The sequence below is a fragment of the Lagopus muta genome, chromosome 2 (genome assembly GCF_023343835.1).
Source record: "Lagopus muta isolate bLagMut1 chromosome 2, bLagMut1 primary, whole genome shotgun sequence".
NCBI classification, from domain to species: Eukaryota; Metazoa; Chordata; class Aves; order Galliformes; family Phasianidae; genus Lagopus; species Lagopus muta.
Genome location: NC_064434.1, coordinates 128,496 through 144,428, shown reverse-complemented (window position 1 = coordinate 144,428; position 15,933 = coordinate 128,496). Strand labels below are relative to the sequence as shown.

The window sequence follows — 15,933 nt, the reverse complement described above, 5'->3', positions numbered from 1 at the left end:
GGGGGAGAAGATTGCTGAGCCGGCGGTCCGAGAATCGGCTGCTTGCCCGTATCTGTAGTGGTGTTTCGAAAAAATTGCTATTGTTAAGTTGATGGGCGCGTGTTCGCTATTAGCTGGAGGACTGATCACCATAGAGAGTGGCGGATTAGCTGGGCAGAGCGGTTAAAACGCCACTTCCGCATTTGTACGCACATGCGTTGTGCTGCTGGCAGGACTCGGCGGCAGACAGCGGCAGTTCCGCGCATTGGCCACGAGGTGGCAGCAGAGACCGCGGAAAGAACTTTTCCGACGGGACTGGGGGAGCGGCGGCGCAGTGCCTGGCGATCCGGTGTGTGTGCTGTGAGGACGGGAGAGGAGCACGAAGTTCGAAGTGGAGGGGTTGTGGGGGGAAAGACGACGAAGAAAGAGGGAAACTACTCCAAACCCAGGAGAGCTGTGCCAAGTGCATATAAATAGTTGTAAAAAAGGAGTTGGTTTTTTTTTTTTATTCTTTTTTCTTTTTGCCAGCGTCTGTTGCATTGTTTCTAAATGTTCGAATACCAAAATGCAACTGCCCAGCAAATTTAATGATAACGGAATTAGAGCCCATTGGCAGAAAGCGCTGGGCCGTGTTAATGTTTGCTCAGCCTCTGTCTTGTTTATACTTCCACGTATTTTTCTTCAAAAGCCTTTCTTTCACTGCGGGTTTCATTTTTGGCTTTTTGTTCTTTTCATGCCATAAAATGGGAAGTTTTCAGTTCTAGCAAGTCTAAGCAGCCAGATCTAGCACAAAGCTGCAGCTTTGAGTTCTGTGTGGACCATGACAGTGTTCCTACAAAGATTAACAAAAACTGCAGTTCTCCCCCTAAGTTTACAGATGGAAAAAATTAATTCACCTGCCTACAAAGAATTGATGTGTCACAGCTGCCATTGGCAAGATGGCCTGAGAGTTGTGTGGGTGCATCTGGCTGTGAGAGGAATGTCTCTGTGGAAGGACAGCTTGTTCCCCCCTCTGATGGGGGCAGCTTCTCAGCTGCCCTACCCTGGTCTTCCTGCAGCTGGACAGATCGCCCTGAAGGGCATGGGGTACGCAGACCCTCCCCGGCCAGCTGCAGCAGTCGGTCCTGCCAGCACTCCCTTTCCCCCTGGCCATTCGCATTTTGCAGGCTGGAGCCCTGTGTGGCAGAGGAGGAGAGAGCTGCAGGCAGAAGGAAAACAGGGTGCTGGGATTCCTGCAGCTCGCTGCCAGCTGTCTTCTCTGACATTCTGGGGGTGGGCAGGAGACTGTGGGAGCACCCTCAAGGCTCTGGGCAGGAGGGAAGGAAGCAAAGATGCAGCTGCAGGCAGCGGGCTCTGAGCTGGAGCAGTGCAGCCGGGCACTGTACAGCTCCCAGTCTGGGCACACAGAGCAAATTTGTCCAGCTGAGGGCTGCAGGGCTGTCCTTATCAAACACTCCCCCATCCCACAGGTCTGCAGCGACTGCACCAGTTGCTCGAGCTCTTCCCACTGCAGGAGCTCAGAACTGACAAGAACCCTGACCCAAGCAGGTAATGGCAACATATGCACACAGATACACACCCGATACAGAATCTGGCACTTGACAGTCCTCCCAGAGCTTCTTGCTGCTTTTTAGGCTGCTCTACAGCTATTCTGTCCATTCCCCTTCATTCCCCTATGTCTTACCTCCTTTCTTTGCCCATTCCTTTTTCAGGATTTCTCCTTGCTTTCCTCACTTCCTTCCCCATGCCTTCTCCCTGCAATGGCCCCATGTTCTGCCGATCTTCTCAGCTGACGATCCTTAAACTACACTTTTCAAAGACATGGGATCAGACCACATACAATCACTGATTTTAAAACAGCCAAAGAAGTACAGTATGGATAACAAACTCCTACCTGCTGGAAGACCAATATCAGCTCCTCATCCTGGAGCATCACCATTGCCCCCAGGTTGGGCTGGTGCTGCTCATCTGCCCCGCAGTGCTGCTCAAATGGCACCGGCACCTCCTGGCACGGCCTGCCACCTCCCTGTGTCACATCTACATGTCACCTCATCTCACCTCTGTAGTTCTGACCCCACACATCAAATCCATGTTCCCCCATGTCCTCACACATCCCTGTGTCCCCACATGCCCTCTCATGTCCCCTCAAGTCCCCCCATGTCCTCTGCCCCACTTTGCTCCTTGCTGATGTCACTGTGGGGTTGAGGACGGGGACAGGGATGCCTGTGGGATGCGTGGAGTCCTGGGACGAGTTGATGGCCATGCGCAGTGGGGTGATGGTGCCCTCGGTGCACAGCTGTGACATTGTGGGGGGGGGGGAAATAGTGCCCTGCAAGTGGGGGTCATTGCCCCCAAAATGGGGCTCGTGCCCCATGCACGTGGGCAAGTTGTACGGGCAGTGCTTTCTGGAGATGATCTGTCTTTTCTCTCCATCTGCAGCGACTTCAGCAATCCCACGTTGAGCCGCAGCAGCAATGGGGCACTGCAGCACGTCAGCGATCTCTGGCTCGAGGAGCGCAGGGCTGCACGAAGGATGCACTGCAGCCTCCCTGTTTCTGTGGGGTTTGTGTTGCTGTTGGAGCCCAAAGGCCACATGCTGCCATAAAGGCAGGTGCCAGGTTCACCCACTGAGGACACCAAACCCTCCAATAACGTCACAGTGGCCTTTAATTGCTGTGTGAGGAGATGACGCGCATTTCACCCTGGGGAGCCGTAAGCTGAGCCCGGCAGCTGGGCAGCCAGCACTCGCTCCATTGACGCCGCTCATCTCAGCCCTTGTGCTGCACGTGCAGCTTCTCAGCACCTCACTGTATCAGTATTGAAGCCTGTGCTCCCCTATCTATTAGAAATGTCACCAATGGCCATTGGGGACAGACTGGAATCAAAATACGTGGGCCATCCTAGCTTGCCCATCAGTAAAGCTCCCCTTGCCAGACAGGCAGACCCAATTGGCTGCTGGTGTTGGTTTTTTTTTTCTTCATGCCTTTATGGGAACTTTGATATCACAGCCTGAAGCAGTGATGGAGCACCTGGCGAGGGGTGCAGCCCTGCAAGCACAGGTGGAAGCAATGCAGCTGTGGGAGAAGATGGGGCTGAGCCTGGCTCCAGCCCTCCCTCACCTCATCTGAAAGCTGGCAGCCCCACAGGCAGTGTCTCTTCCCAGTGACCCCCTCCCAGGGGTTGTTGGGGGGCTCTGGTTCTTGGAAGGAGGTAAGCAATTCGTTCTTTATTGTAGGGTTTTGATCTTTTCCTTTCTGCGGGGATCCTAAGCTGGTTTATAGCAGCTCTATCTGCTTTGCCTGTTTTTATGGTGCCCTTCAATTGTTTTCTGGGGGAAGTGAAGGGGGTATCTCCCTTTCTCTGAACTGGTAAGGCAGGGACTGATGTTTGTTCCTTTCTTTTGCTCTTATCTCATTTCTGGAAAGCACCAATCAGACCTGAGGTAACGCTGGTTGGCTGTGCATTGCAACTCTGGAAATGTCTGGAGCTGATGCTCTTTTCCATAAAGGGATTCTGTGTTCTCCAGATCTTCTTTGCAGCTCTTTTTGAACTCAGTATTTCTCAGGAAGTCTCTGTTCCCTCTTTGGTGATTCTTACTGCATAATCTCCAACCTGAGGCTCCAAACTTGGTTTGTCTGCTACCACATTGTCCCAACCCATTTAATGACATGTACCCTCTGTGTCCCCTTCCACTGTGTCCTTGCATCCACCTGTGTCTTTGTGTCCTCCCTGTGTCTTCTCCCCATGTCCCCTCTTGTCTCCTGTGCTACGTATTAATTCCACCCGTGCTGAGTGTTGTTTAAGGGCACGTATTTAAATTACATTTTGTGTCTCTTTGAATCTCGTTCTGTTTTGCAGCTCGATGGGATTTAAGGGTTTCTGGGGCTCCTCCAGTTAGTGGTTTAAGCTCTGTGAAATCTTTGGAGCAGGCAATGGAGCCCCTCATGAGCCCCCTGTTCATGCATCACTTGTATGCAGGTGGGTTTTGTGATGAATGTTGGAAGCTCTCTTACAGATGGAGTGGGGTTCACAAGGGGCTCCCTGGGCTCTGTTCTTCCAGCGCAGTAAGCGATGTGACTGGTGATAGAGTGTGGTGCATCCATCAGGCTGGGACCTGAGCTTAAGAAAATCTCTGGGCCCCAGAGGCCCTTTTCTTCATCCTCACTTAGTGCAATGCAGGCTCCACTACTCGAGCACACTGAACACAAGTGTTCTGTTCCTGTTTTGTCTGCTTCTCTCCTCGATCTCCCTTATGAATTTGTAACAGATGCCAGGGCATGGAGCTCAGAGCATGCTGTGGCTGACCACCCTGGGGTCCTATGTTTTTTTCTGTTTCTTGCAGATCTTGCTTTGTATTTATAGGAAATGTATTTAGAGGAAAGATTTCCCTCTTCTGGACCACTTTGTCAGGATCAGCCCAGATCTCCATCCCAACTGTCAGGGTTAGGGTTAGGGTTAGGTCTTAGTTTCCTAATCTGTATGATACCCAGTGCCCCCCTTCCTTCCACCCCCTGACTCCCGTTAAATAGCTAGCTCTGCAGCTACAGGATCCAGCAGTGTGATGAAGCAAGGCCTCTGGTCTGCTGAATACTGGGACTGCCATGGACAGGCTCTGTGCTGATGTGGATCTTCCTGGTTGGACTGCTTGCTGAGTGTCTCCAGAGCTGTTGAGCACTCAGGCTTCCCTGCCTGCCCTGATTGCTCACCAGGCCATCGACGTCCTTTGTGTCGCCGTTCCTCATGGCATTGGCTGTCACACCATAGACTCCTTAGAGTCGGAAGGGACCATTTGTGATGATCTAGTCCGACTCCCCACAGGGAACAGGGATGTTCACAGCTAGATCAGAGCCCGATCCAACCTCACCTTGGAAGGGACAGGGCATCCAGCACATCTCTGGGCAACCTGTTCCACTGCCTCACCACCCTTACTATAGAAGATATTTTCCTCATATCTAACCTAATTTTTCCCTTGTTCTTTCCTTTTGCTCCCCTTTAGATATTGAAAGGCTGTTACCAGGTCGCCTTGGAGCCTTCACTTCTCCGGGCTGAACAGCCCCAGCTCTCAGCCTGTCCTTGGAGGAGAGCTGTTTGATCCCTTGGTTCTGTTTTTTTTTTTTTTTTTTTTGTGGCCATCCTCTGATGTGATCCAACAGGTCCATGTCTCTTCTGCACTGAGGACTCTACATTCTGACACAATCTCTAGATGTGGGATTGTGCAGAATATGGACTCAGATAAGGGAAGCCTCTTTTCTTCACAGGTCCTACAGGAGCTGATGAGAACTTCAGAAATAAAGTGGGAGCTCCATACTCCATGGCACCCTCCTTCTTCAGGGAAAGTAGAATGAATCAATCAGATGCTGAAGAAGCACTTGTGAAAATTGGTTTCAGTGACCAAATTACCATGGACAAAGTGTTTACCTGTAGCCCTTGTCAGAACACGAACCACTCACAGAAAAGGCTTAGGAGTATCACCGTACGAAGTGCTGTTTGGGTGGCCGTACTTGGGAATGGTGAGATGCCCGCTCTTGAAACCAAGGATAAGTTTCTCCAGAACTGTGTACTCAGGTTGTCTGCTGCTCTGTTACCCCTTAAGGAATGTGGACTGTTGGCTCAAACTCCACCTCTGGAATTTCCAGTGCACTCATCCCGTGTTGGAGGCTGGTCCTAATATGCACCTGGAAGGAATCAAGGCTTCAGCCTGAGTGGGATGGAATGGACCATTTCAGGTACTGCAGTGGGTGTCGTCTACCTTGACTTCAGCAATGTTTTGTTACAGTCTCCTGTGACATCCTGGTAATGAAGCTGAGAAAGTGTGGGATAGATGAGTGGATGATGAGGTGGGCTGAGAACTGGTTTACTGGCTGAGCTCAGTGGTGGTGATGGGCAGCACAGAGTGCGGCTGGAGAGCTGTGAGCGGCGGTGCTCCCGGGGGTTGGTGCTGGGTCTGGTTGTGAAGGGGAGATTGTGTTGTTGCTGTAGAAGCTTTGAGTATTTTCTGTATGTAGTACTGGCTTTACTGAACTTACAGCCCTCTTGTGAAAGAGCCGTTTGCCTTCTACTAAGAAAGTTGCTGAGCAGAGTTAAAAAGTTAAAGATTCGGGGTGTTCTGATTGGGGTGGAATTGAGCCAGGCACAAAATAAGGCAAATATGCAGGGTGGAGAGAGAGAGGGAGCTCGGCACAGGACAGAACAAATGTGCTCACTCTTGGAAATATGGCCCTCGTATCTCCATGGAGAAGTACAAAACATACCAAAAAGAGCAGGTTGGTAATGGACCTTATATGGAACTACATCATAGCAACAGTGTCGGGGAGATTGTGAGCCTAGACGCTCAACCAGTGAGTGCCAGGAGAGTATTGCCTGCGTTGGGTTCAGAGTACAGAACAGGATGAATTTCTCTGATCGATGTGCAATTTTTCCCTTATTAACAGGGAGCATGTGCCTGTTACTGCAATAATGAATAAACTTTGCTGCTATCACTAAGATCCTTGCCTAAGCTGAAATTGGTGACTTTGAGTGTTTCTCACAAGGTCTTGTTCAATATCTTTGTCAATGACCTTGATGAGGGGATATGTTCACCCTTAGTAAGTGCACTGATGAGACAAAGCTGGGAGAGAAGTGGTTGGCACGCCAAAAGGCTGTGCTGCCATTCAGCAAGATCTGGACAGGATGGAGAGCTGGGCAGAAACAAACCAGGTGAGGTGGAACAAAAGCAAGTGTAGAGTCTTGCACCTGGGAAGGAATAACTGCAAATATCAGTAAGCTTAGGATGTGACCGGCTGGAGAGGAGCTCTGCAGAGAAGGACCTGGGGATGCTGGTGGACAACAGATTGGCTGTGAGCCGGCAGTGTGTCCTGCTGGCCAAGAAGACCAATGGCATCCTGGGGTGCTTTAAAAGGAGCGTGGCCAGCAGAGCAAGGGAGGTGATCCCCCCCTCTCTGCTCTGCCCTGGTCAGGCCTCACCTGCAGTACTGCATCCAGTTCTGGGCTCCCTTCCTGGTACAGAAATAACAGGGATCTCCTGGAGAGAGTCCAACAGAAGGCCAGGAAGGTGATAAAGGGCCTGGAGCATCTCCTCAGTATGGAATGGCTGGGGAACCTGGGTCTGTTCAGCCTTGAGGAAAGAAGACTGAGAGCAGATCTGATTAATGCTTACGTATTTGTTAAGTGTGGGAGTCCAAAGGACATGGCCAACCTCTTGTCAGCGATCTGTGGGGACAGGAGAAGGGGAAATGGCCACAAACTGGAGCACAGGAAGTTCTGCATCAAAATGCAAAGGATCTTCTTCACGGCGAGGATGATGGAGCGCTGGAACAGGCTGCCCAGGGAGGCTGTGGCTTCTCCTTGTCTGGAGATATTCCAGAACCGCCTGGACGCCCACCAGCGCAGCCTGCTGTAGGGAGCCCGTTTTGCAGGGACTTGAGACTCAATGATCACTGGGGGTCCCCTGCAACCCCAATTCTGTGGTTCTGTAATTTTAATCTTTGCTTCTTGCAGCGATGCAGTGTTTCAGAAGGGAGAAAAGCACGGCAGGCGTAAACTGGATTTCTGTGGTTGGTAAAGCTGTGCTGAGAAGTGGGCTGACACTTGGACCTGGAAATGTGTCTGCAGACTCTGCACCCAGAAGAATGACTTTTCCCTGCAGGTTGGGATTGTCTAAGGTAGGTCACTGCTAGGTGAGCTTCTGCTTTAAACCATCAAGTTGTACAAATGAGGAAACTTCAAAAGCAAGATTGCCAATTCTTTTTTACATAGGTGATTTTTTCACGAGGAAAGATTTGAAATGCTGTTTGCTAATGGAAGATGGAGAGAGGAAAATCAAGTGAAAGGCATGCTGTGCATAGCCAGCACATACCATCTGCACCGCTCTCCCCCTGCGCAAAGGAGGAGCAGCTCAGCAAGCCTGGCCTGAGCCATGGAAGGGAGCACACAAACATCTGGACCAACCCCAATGGAGCTGCTTCTGCAGGTTGGTTGTCTTCCGCTGTGTGTCAGCAGCTGGCTGAGAGAACTGGGATTATTTAGCCTGGAGAAGAGGAGGCTCAGGGCAGACCTCATCCCTCTCTACAGTGAGCTGAAGAGAGATTATGTCAAGGTGGGGGTCGTCCTCTTCTCCCATGTAAGTAGCGATAGGACTGGGGGGAACGGCCTCAAGTTGCACGGGGGGAGATTGAGGCTGGATGTTAAGAAACACTTCTCCACAGGAGTGCCCAGGGAGGTGATGGAGTTACTGTCCCTGCAGGTGTTCAAGAAACGTTAGATGTGGCAGTGAGGGACGTGGCTTAGTGGGGAATATTGGTGGTAGGTGGACGGTTGGACTGGATGATCTTGGAGATCTTTTGCAAGCTTGCTAATTCTATGATTCTGTGAAAGGCATCTGCTGGGCGAGTGCTTTGATGGGTGAGCATCCGGCTGCTGGACAGCAGGCAGCTGTTGTCTGTGCAGACAGCCACATCCATGGGGAGTGGAGGCTTTTTCACCTTAGCCTTGTCTTTCATGTCTCACGTGCAGTAAGTCCTGTTGTTACACACAGCATCTTGGGGGCAACCTTGATTTCTGCAGCCCCGAGCTTTGTGGCACGAGAGCTCTCGGCCATGCTTCTCCCTGTGATGTGTGACCGTATGGAAGGCCTCGCAGAAGCCTGGGTAGGTGATGGCAGTCGCTCCTCCTTTCCCCAGCGATGCTGGAAATAGCGTGGAACGGGACGGGGGGACATCCCAGCCGTGGGTTCCTCTCAGCAGGACTGAGCGGCTGTTCTGATCCTCGTGTTTGAACTTGAGGGAATCTGATGCTGAGTAGAGAAATGAGGGGCTTGTTCATAAAGAAGAAAAGACTGTGTCGCATCTTGTGGTGCAGGATGTTCTCCGAACTGCTGCTAACAGTGCCCAGGATGCTCCCTTTTTGATGGGGAGAGGTTTAGCAGGGATTTCTTAAATGAAAATAGTTTGTCGTGTAATTTCCTTTTCATCGACCTTTCATGCTACTTCTTGATAAGTTATCTTTGGATTCTCAATTAATATTTATTATTGAAGAGAACTGAAGAGAATACGTACGCACCCTGCGCCTTCATCTGCACCGAGAATCTTCTGAACATCTTTGCACCGTTTCTTCTTGGCCCTGAGATGAAGCTGTGTGCAATATGGGCTTGGATGCATTTTCAGTCCGGTGCAGGACACGTAACCCTCATCTGAGTTGTCACGCTGACAAGAACAACACAGTAGCAAATTTTACAGGGTTGCGTGCTTTACTTTACTTTTTTTTTTTTTTTTTTTTTTCCCCCCCTCCAGTCATAATCATGGAACCACAGAAGTGTTACCCAGGCAGAAGGAGCCTTTGTCACCTGGACTTCCTACCAACGACACAGGCAGTGGAAGTCAGCATCCCAAGCATCCATGAAACCCCTGCACAGGACTGGTGAGAGTTACCCTGGCGCCGTCCTTTGGCAATCTCAGGTCTCTCTGTAAGCTCCCAAGCTGTGTCGTAACTCCTCCCGTGGTGCTGACTCAGCTCTCCCAGTCTTTTGTGTGGGAGAGCTGGAGTTGAACTCCTTCCTGCTTCCTGCCTCTGTCCTCCCTGCTTTGCCCATGGCCCACTGAGCCTCCGTCCTTGTTAGGTGTCTTGAATTACTGAGTTGCTTAAGGATTGGGTGGACCAATTGAATTCTTAGCGATGTCTCTAGGTCCACGTGTGCACAAAAGCACACTCTGATGCAGTCAGTGTAATGATGAGCACATGCCTTGTTTCCTTTAGCCCGTATTTTTAGTTCAGGAGAACAGATTTCTGGAATGATGTTCAGCTTAGCACCACAATCCCCTTGCCGCCCCCCATTCCAGTCACTCACGAGGGCTTGAGATCCACAGGGAGGAAGTATTGCTGATAATTACAATCCATGGTTTTAAAACTGATCTAATCTATGGTGTATGATATGAATGGTCCTGGTGAATGATGTGGTAAGGCATCCCAGCAATTTTCAACAGGAATACTTCAAGGCAGCTTTTCAAGATTTCTTTGAGAACTCTCCAAGTCTCCAGGAATTTTAAGCGCCAAGGTTTCTTAGCCTTCCAAATGGCAGTGTTTCTATCTAAGCTGGCAGCCTTTAAGCCCAAACCCAAACCGAAGCTTGCTCATCTCAGTGGAGGTACCTTAGCTATATTCTAATGGTGTGTGCAAAATAAGTTTCATGTTCACGAGTCCTTTCTGACTCACCACGTGTTTGATTGCACAGGAAGAAAAGCTTGATGTCTGTGCCAAGGGAGACGTACACCGCACTTGCGCTGCCTGGACGATGTGGAAACTGGAAATTCTGGGGTGTGCTGAAGCATGCCCTCTCAGGTCAGTCTAAGCATATATAGAGTAGACCTGTCCAACAAAACAGGTAATAGACAGTTAAACCCATTCTGTTGGGAAATACTCTCTCCTTCTAAGTACCTTTAGAACGTGAGTTTCTTCAATTAATTACTCAACTCATTTGCTTTTCCTGAATGATCCTAAGTTCTTTTCTCAGGCTACATCTGCCCTCTGCTCAGTCCAAGGAGAATCCCTGCCTGCAGATGCAATGACACAGCATGGCTCACAACCGCATTTGTCATTGCTTACTCTTATGGTAGCTGCCATCCATGTCCACCCTGCGTATTCTTAGAGCTCTTCTGGAGTCCATGGGGCAGACTTATGGTTGAACTGAAGGGAATTTCTTCATATTGCTCTAGCTCCAGATGATTATCCCTAGTATCATTATATTAAAAAAAAAAAAAAAAAAAAAAAAAAAAAGGCGTTTTGAAGTAGTGTGATATATATTCTGTGCCTCAGAATGTGGCACGTGTGGCATGAGAGAGTTTTGAGGCCACGAGGACTGCCCAGACAGCGTGAGAACTGTAAGGGCAGAGAGCTATAGGTGATGCAGCGCTGTTTGTGGCACCCGCAGGAAGCGGTAGCTGGAACAAAATATGGCCAGAAGAGTGATCAGATTGTGTTTGGTAAGGAACTATTTCATTAGTTGTAGAACTTTGACAAAATGTATATTCAGGATGATGATCAGCGTGCCAGGTGCTGGGACCATGCCGAAAGAGAAATGGTGTGAAAACGTCGGTGCAATTTGCAATATATCCCCTTCCACATAGCCCTCAGATCCATGCTGCAACTGCATCCAAAGCAACCCAGAGCCCTGTGCTTGTTGTACCCGGAGCTATCGGTGCCAGGAGTTGCTGCTGTGTTTGCGAGGACGTTGTGTCAGCAGTGTGCCGTCAGTGGGGTTGTTTGATGACAATGAAACAGCTGAATGGTGTACCTCAAGACTAAGAAAAAAGATGGTAGTGGTGACTGTGTGTCTAGGTATAGATAGCTTGATAGAGATCTATAGGAGTCCAGTGTGGATTGTACATAGGCCCTGCGCTGCAAGGTACACTGTTGGGAAGCAATGTCCATCTGCCCGAGGGCAGGAAGGCCCTGCAGAGGGACGGCCTGAGGCCAGTCGTACCAGGCTGCACAGCTGAGGCCAGTCGTAGGAGGCTGCACAGGAGCAAGCGCTGGGTCCTGCGCTGTGGTCATGACAACCGCATGGCAGCTTCTGCAGGATTGGGCTGAGGTAGAATTCCAACCGCCCGCTGATTCTAGAATGTTGGGTGCTGTGTTGGAATCTTCTGGTCCTGTGACATGGTCTTGCCTCCCCACCCTGTTGTCATGGCGGAGCAGCCTGGTGGCCCTTAGTGATGTCACAAGCGGCTGGAATGAGGGGAGGAGCAGTGCGTGCTGCGTCCCTTCATTGGAGCGCTTGAGCTCTGCGTGAGTAGCTCGCTTGTTGCCCTTGTGCAGCGACTGAGTGCCTTCGTTTTCACCCCTTGTGTCTTGCACAGCATCTTGTAGGTAAGCTGAGACAGGGCGTGAGATACAGGGGTGGGCAGTGAGCTGTTGAGAACTGCTGGCTGGTGGAGCTCCTAGCAGCTCATGCTGCTTACTCTTGTCCATCAGACGTAACTTTCAGCCAGTACCTGCATTCCCAAGCGATCCACAAAGATGGCATTTGTCCCATGGTTTTTCCCTTGTCATCTTTGCTCCATTGTGCAAGCTCACAGACCTGTTCCTTCTCTCTCCTCTACCCGCTCCCTTGGTGCAGCTTTTGCTCGTGGAAGAACAGAGCAAAGTGACAAGAAACAGCTGCGAGTTCAAGGAATTGTCTACCTTGTTCTGATCTCCTGCCAGGTACGTGCCACGCTTTGTCCCCCCACGTGGTTGACCAGCACTGTGTCGCAACATGTTTGGTAACACAGCCTCACCCAGCTTTGATGGGACACTGGTCCCGTGTGGGCTTTTTCCCTTCCCCTGCAGCTCCGCCCTCAGAAGGATGCTGTGTGTGGTGCTGTGACCAGCTGGTCTGAAGGAAACCAAACCCTTAGGCAAAGAGTCCTAGGCCCAGTTTGTGCCGAGCTGCAGAGCGTGACCCAAGGTCACAAGCACGCACGCTTGGGCTGTGTGAGTGTGTGCGGCAGCTGTAGGGAGCACAGCAGAGATGCAATCAAGGAAATGTCCTTGATGTGCGGGGCTGCAGCAGGTGCCGGTGGTGAGGCTGCTGGGAGCCGTGGCCGGGGAGCAGATGCACCTGCAGCAATGATTCCTCTCACTGCCCTGCTGCTGCGCTGTCAGAGCGCCCTGGGCGAATGCATCTGCTGCTTTGTGCCAGTCCCCATCTGCTAGCAGAGGGACAGCTGCTTGGTCAAATGCTGCCTAATGGGCTGTCCCATTTGAACGGAGTGAACAGAGTGGTTGCTTCTAGAGCACCTGCCTGTGCCAGAGGATAGCCAAAGGTAGTTCTCCGGTAGTCTCTCAATACTGTGGTGTGTTCAGAGAGAAAATATGAGCGTGTTTCTCTTCAGTTCCAGCTTGTCGTGCCTGCTGTGATGGGCGTCGCGTGCAGCGAGATCAGCTGTGGGCCTGACATGACACGGATGGAGGTAGAGTACGGAGCTCTGATTGGTCTTTGTTCCCTGATTTGAGCCAGCAGAGTGAGCTGCAGATGTGCTCTCCTGCTTTTCAAGGGAGAGCGAATCCTTGCGGCTCTATCAGTGTCACTGAAAAGCTGCCTTAAAGGCTTTCTTTCCTTGCTGCGGGCATGTTCTTAGCCTTGCCGTTCCTTCTTGTGTGCCCATGATAAGGACCGAGTGCATTTCCTGCAGCTTTCTCTGCTGACGTGCTCCTCAGCCTGAAATCCTCCTCGTTTGCCCTCAGCTCCTCACCATGGCCTGTGCTCTCTGTTTCAGGCTGAGAACAACGGGAAGCCCCTGCTGGTCTGTGAGGAGTCATCTCTTAATATCCCAGCTATTGCTGCTGCCCACGTTATTAAGAGATACGTTGCCCAGGCACCGGGTGAACTCTCCTTGGAGGTAAGCAGTTAAGGGCGTTCCTTGTTGTCCTGTACAGAAGAGTATAACATGTGAAGCTATCAGGAATATTCTCAGACAGCTTCAGAGTGTTTGGTGAGGTGAAGCCCAGCAGATGCGGTTCCAGATTAGACTTGCAGTGGGTTGGATGCAGGGAGGAGTTCAGCCATCTCTAAACTATGGCTCTATTTGGCATTGGAATCTTGTGATCAAAGAGCTACTGCCCAGTGTGGTAGCCTGGTCTCTGAGCAATGGCAGAGCAGTGTATGGAGTGTGCAGATCTGTTCAGGATCTGTTCCGCTGACTTATGCCTGCGGTTTAATTGGAGCTCTCCCTTTGGCAAAGAACCTGCTGCTTTTGAGAACCATTTCATACTGAACAGCTGAATTCTGTGTGTTGTGTATTGTAGTGACTCTTCTACCTCCACGTTCGGTTGTACGACTGCAAATGCCTGAAGAGCTGCACTGGTGCAATGGCTCTCAAGCTTGACGATATTGGGCAGTGCAGAAGAATGCAGTCATTTGAGCTGCGCTTTCCTCCCAGCCGTGCTGAAGCTGGGATTGACGTTGCAATCTCTTGCAGGTGGGAGACCTCGTGTGCGTCATCGATATGCCGCCTCAGGAGCTGAGCCCCCGCTGGAGAGGCAAGCACGGCTTTCAGGTAGACACAAGCTTCAGACATGAGAGCGCAACTTGGGTCGAGGCAGGAATCTCAGCTTAGAGCTGCCCTGCCTGCACAGCATGGCTCCTCATGGAAAATGGTTTCCCAGTGTTGGTGTCAGAGGACTTTCCCTTTTGCTGTGGGCTTGGGCCAGAGCTGAAAGTTGGTCTTTGTAGGAAACTGTCTCCTCAATTAACTTAGAAAGAAGAGCCCTCACAGCATGCATCAGGTCACGGCCACTGAACCGCACCTTTGGAAATGCAGCAGCTAGGACACGTGTTTCAGTGTCTCTGAGCACTTGTGCTTGCACCCATGCGGAAGGTGAAGTCAGTGTCTTTTAGGAAGTCGCTGCCTGTCAGCCGAGATGAGGCAGGGTAACAGAGCCTCTGTGTGCTTGCTGCTGCTGCTGGCTGCAGAAGGCTGGGTAGCTCAGAGCTGGAGATGGCAGCTGCATCTCAGTCAGCAAGCAGAAAGTTCATAGGCTGTGCTAACTCAGATCTAGCTGCATCCATCTATAATATATAGCTTCTGTATGAAGTCTTTCCCTTCGGGCACACTTGATATTTAGGGGTGCATAGCATACTTGTCCTTTCCCCGCTCCATACACAGTTTTATGGATATTTGCCTGCCAATTTGGAATAATTATTAATTTTAAGCAGGCCATTTTTTTGTTGGATTGTCTTATGGAGCATCCGGCAGGCACGTTATGAGGAAAATGTGATGTTTGAACAGTTCAGGCCTGAGAAACGCTGCCTTCAGTATCACACCTCTCTTCTTCTTCTTGTTACAGGTTGGATTTTTCCCTGGTGAGTGCGTGGAGCTCATTAACGGAAAAATCCCGGAGTCTCTCATCAATTCGGTGCCAAAGCCAGGTACGGATGATCCATTTGATGGTGCAGGGAAGCAAAATGGAGTCTTTTTTGGGTGTGTTCCATGTTTAATACCTCCCTTATCCTTCCCACGTTATCCTGTGTGCTGATGATCCTTCATGCATAGCACGGGGCGTATGGCTGGTGTTTGTAGGCAGTGAGAATGAGGGAAGGCAAAGGTAGTTCTCCTGCAAGTCAGTACGAGGCTGAGAACAGCCAGCGTCCCTGGTGGACAGATAGAGGTCTGGTTGTGCTAGTGCTTCTGTGCTTGATCAGAACGTGGCTTTTCAAGAGGGTCCTTAATGCCCAGGTTGAGCAAGCTAAGCAAGAGGAGTGCATTAAACTCCATCAGAACGTGCAGAGATTTGGCCCAGTCCTCCTGTGTTTATGACTGGAGCTGGGGAAATCCTAGAATCCTTGTAGAATGGCTTGGCATGGAAGGGAGCTCAAGGATCATCAAGCTCCAAGCCCCCTGCCTCAAGCTGGGCTGCCAACCAAGCTCCACATTTAATGTGGGACTGGACCAGGCTGCCCAGGGCCCCATCCAGTCTGGCCTTGGACTCCTCCAGGGTTGGGGAAAATCCATTTTGGTACGCACTTGCTCATCATGTTCTTCCCGTTTTGAGGTGCTCTGTAGAATGTGTTGTGCTCGGCCTCGTCCAACGGAGCCAAACCTGAGATGAACTGGTTTCTTCCTTTTGTTGTGCAGTGCCAAAGAAGCGCGGCAAGCTCCTCACCTTCCTTCGTTCCGTGGTGAAGGCCCGGCCAAAGCAACGGAAAGAGCGGGAGGTGGAGAAGGAGAGGGTGTTCGGCCGTGACCTGGGAGAGCATCTTCTCCACTCTGGTCGTGATGGTAAGGGACAGCCCATTCCTGAGAGCCTCCCTGTTTGGGAACCTAAAGCTGAAAGGGAGATGGTATCTAGCAAGGGGCAGGTTGATACCAATGGAGAAACGGGGAATGGGAGTTGACGACTGAAAGATCAACTGAGTAGGTGATGGCTGCAAGGGAAATGCTGCTAAGGGACAAGCACATTTGTATTTGCTTAAAGCAAAGC

The 15,933-nt window shown here is 50.8% G+C and overlaps 1 long non-coding RNA gene across 1 annotated transcript; it reads left to right on the top strand.

The window, feature by feature from the left end:
- The first annotated feature begins 5,164 nt into the window (after positions 1 to 5,164).
- LOC125689268 (uncharacterized) lies at positions 5,165 to 7,823 on the top strand. Its single transcript, XR_007375155.1, has 3 exons — positions 5,165 to 5,705; positions 7,477 to 7,640; positions 7,735 to 7,823. It is a non-coding gene; the product is annotated as an uncharacterized LOC125689268 (long non-coding RNA).
- Positions 7,824 to 15,933: the final 8,110 nt, after the last annotated feature.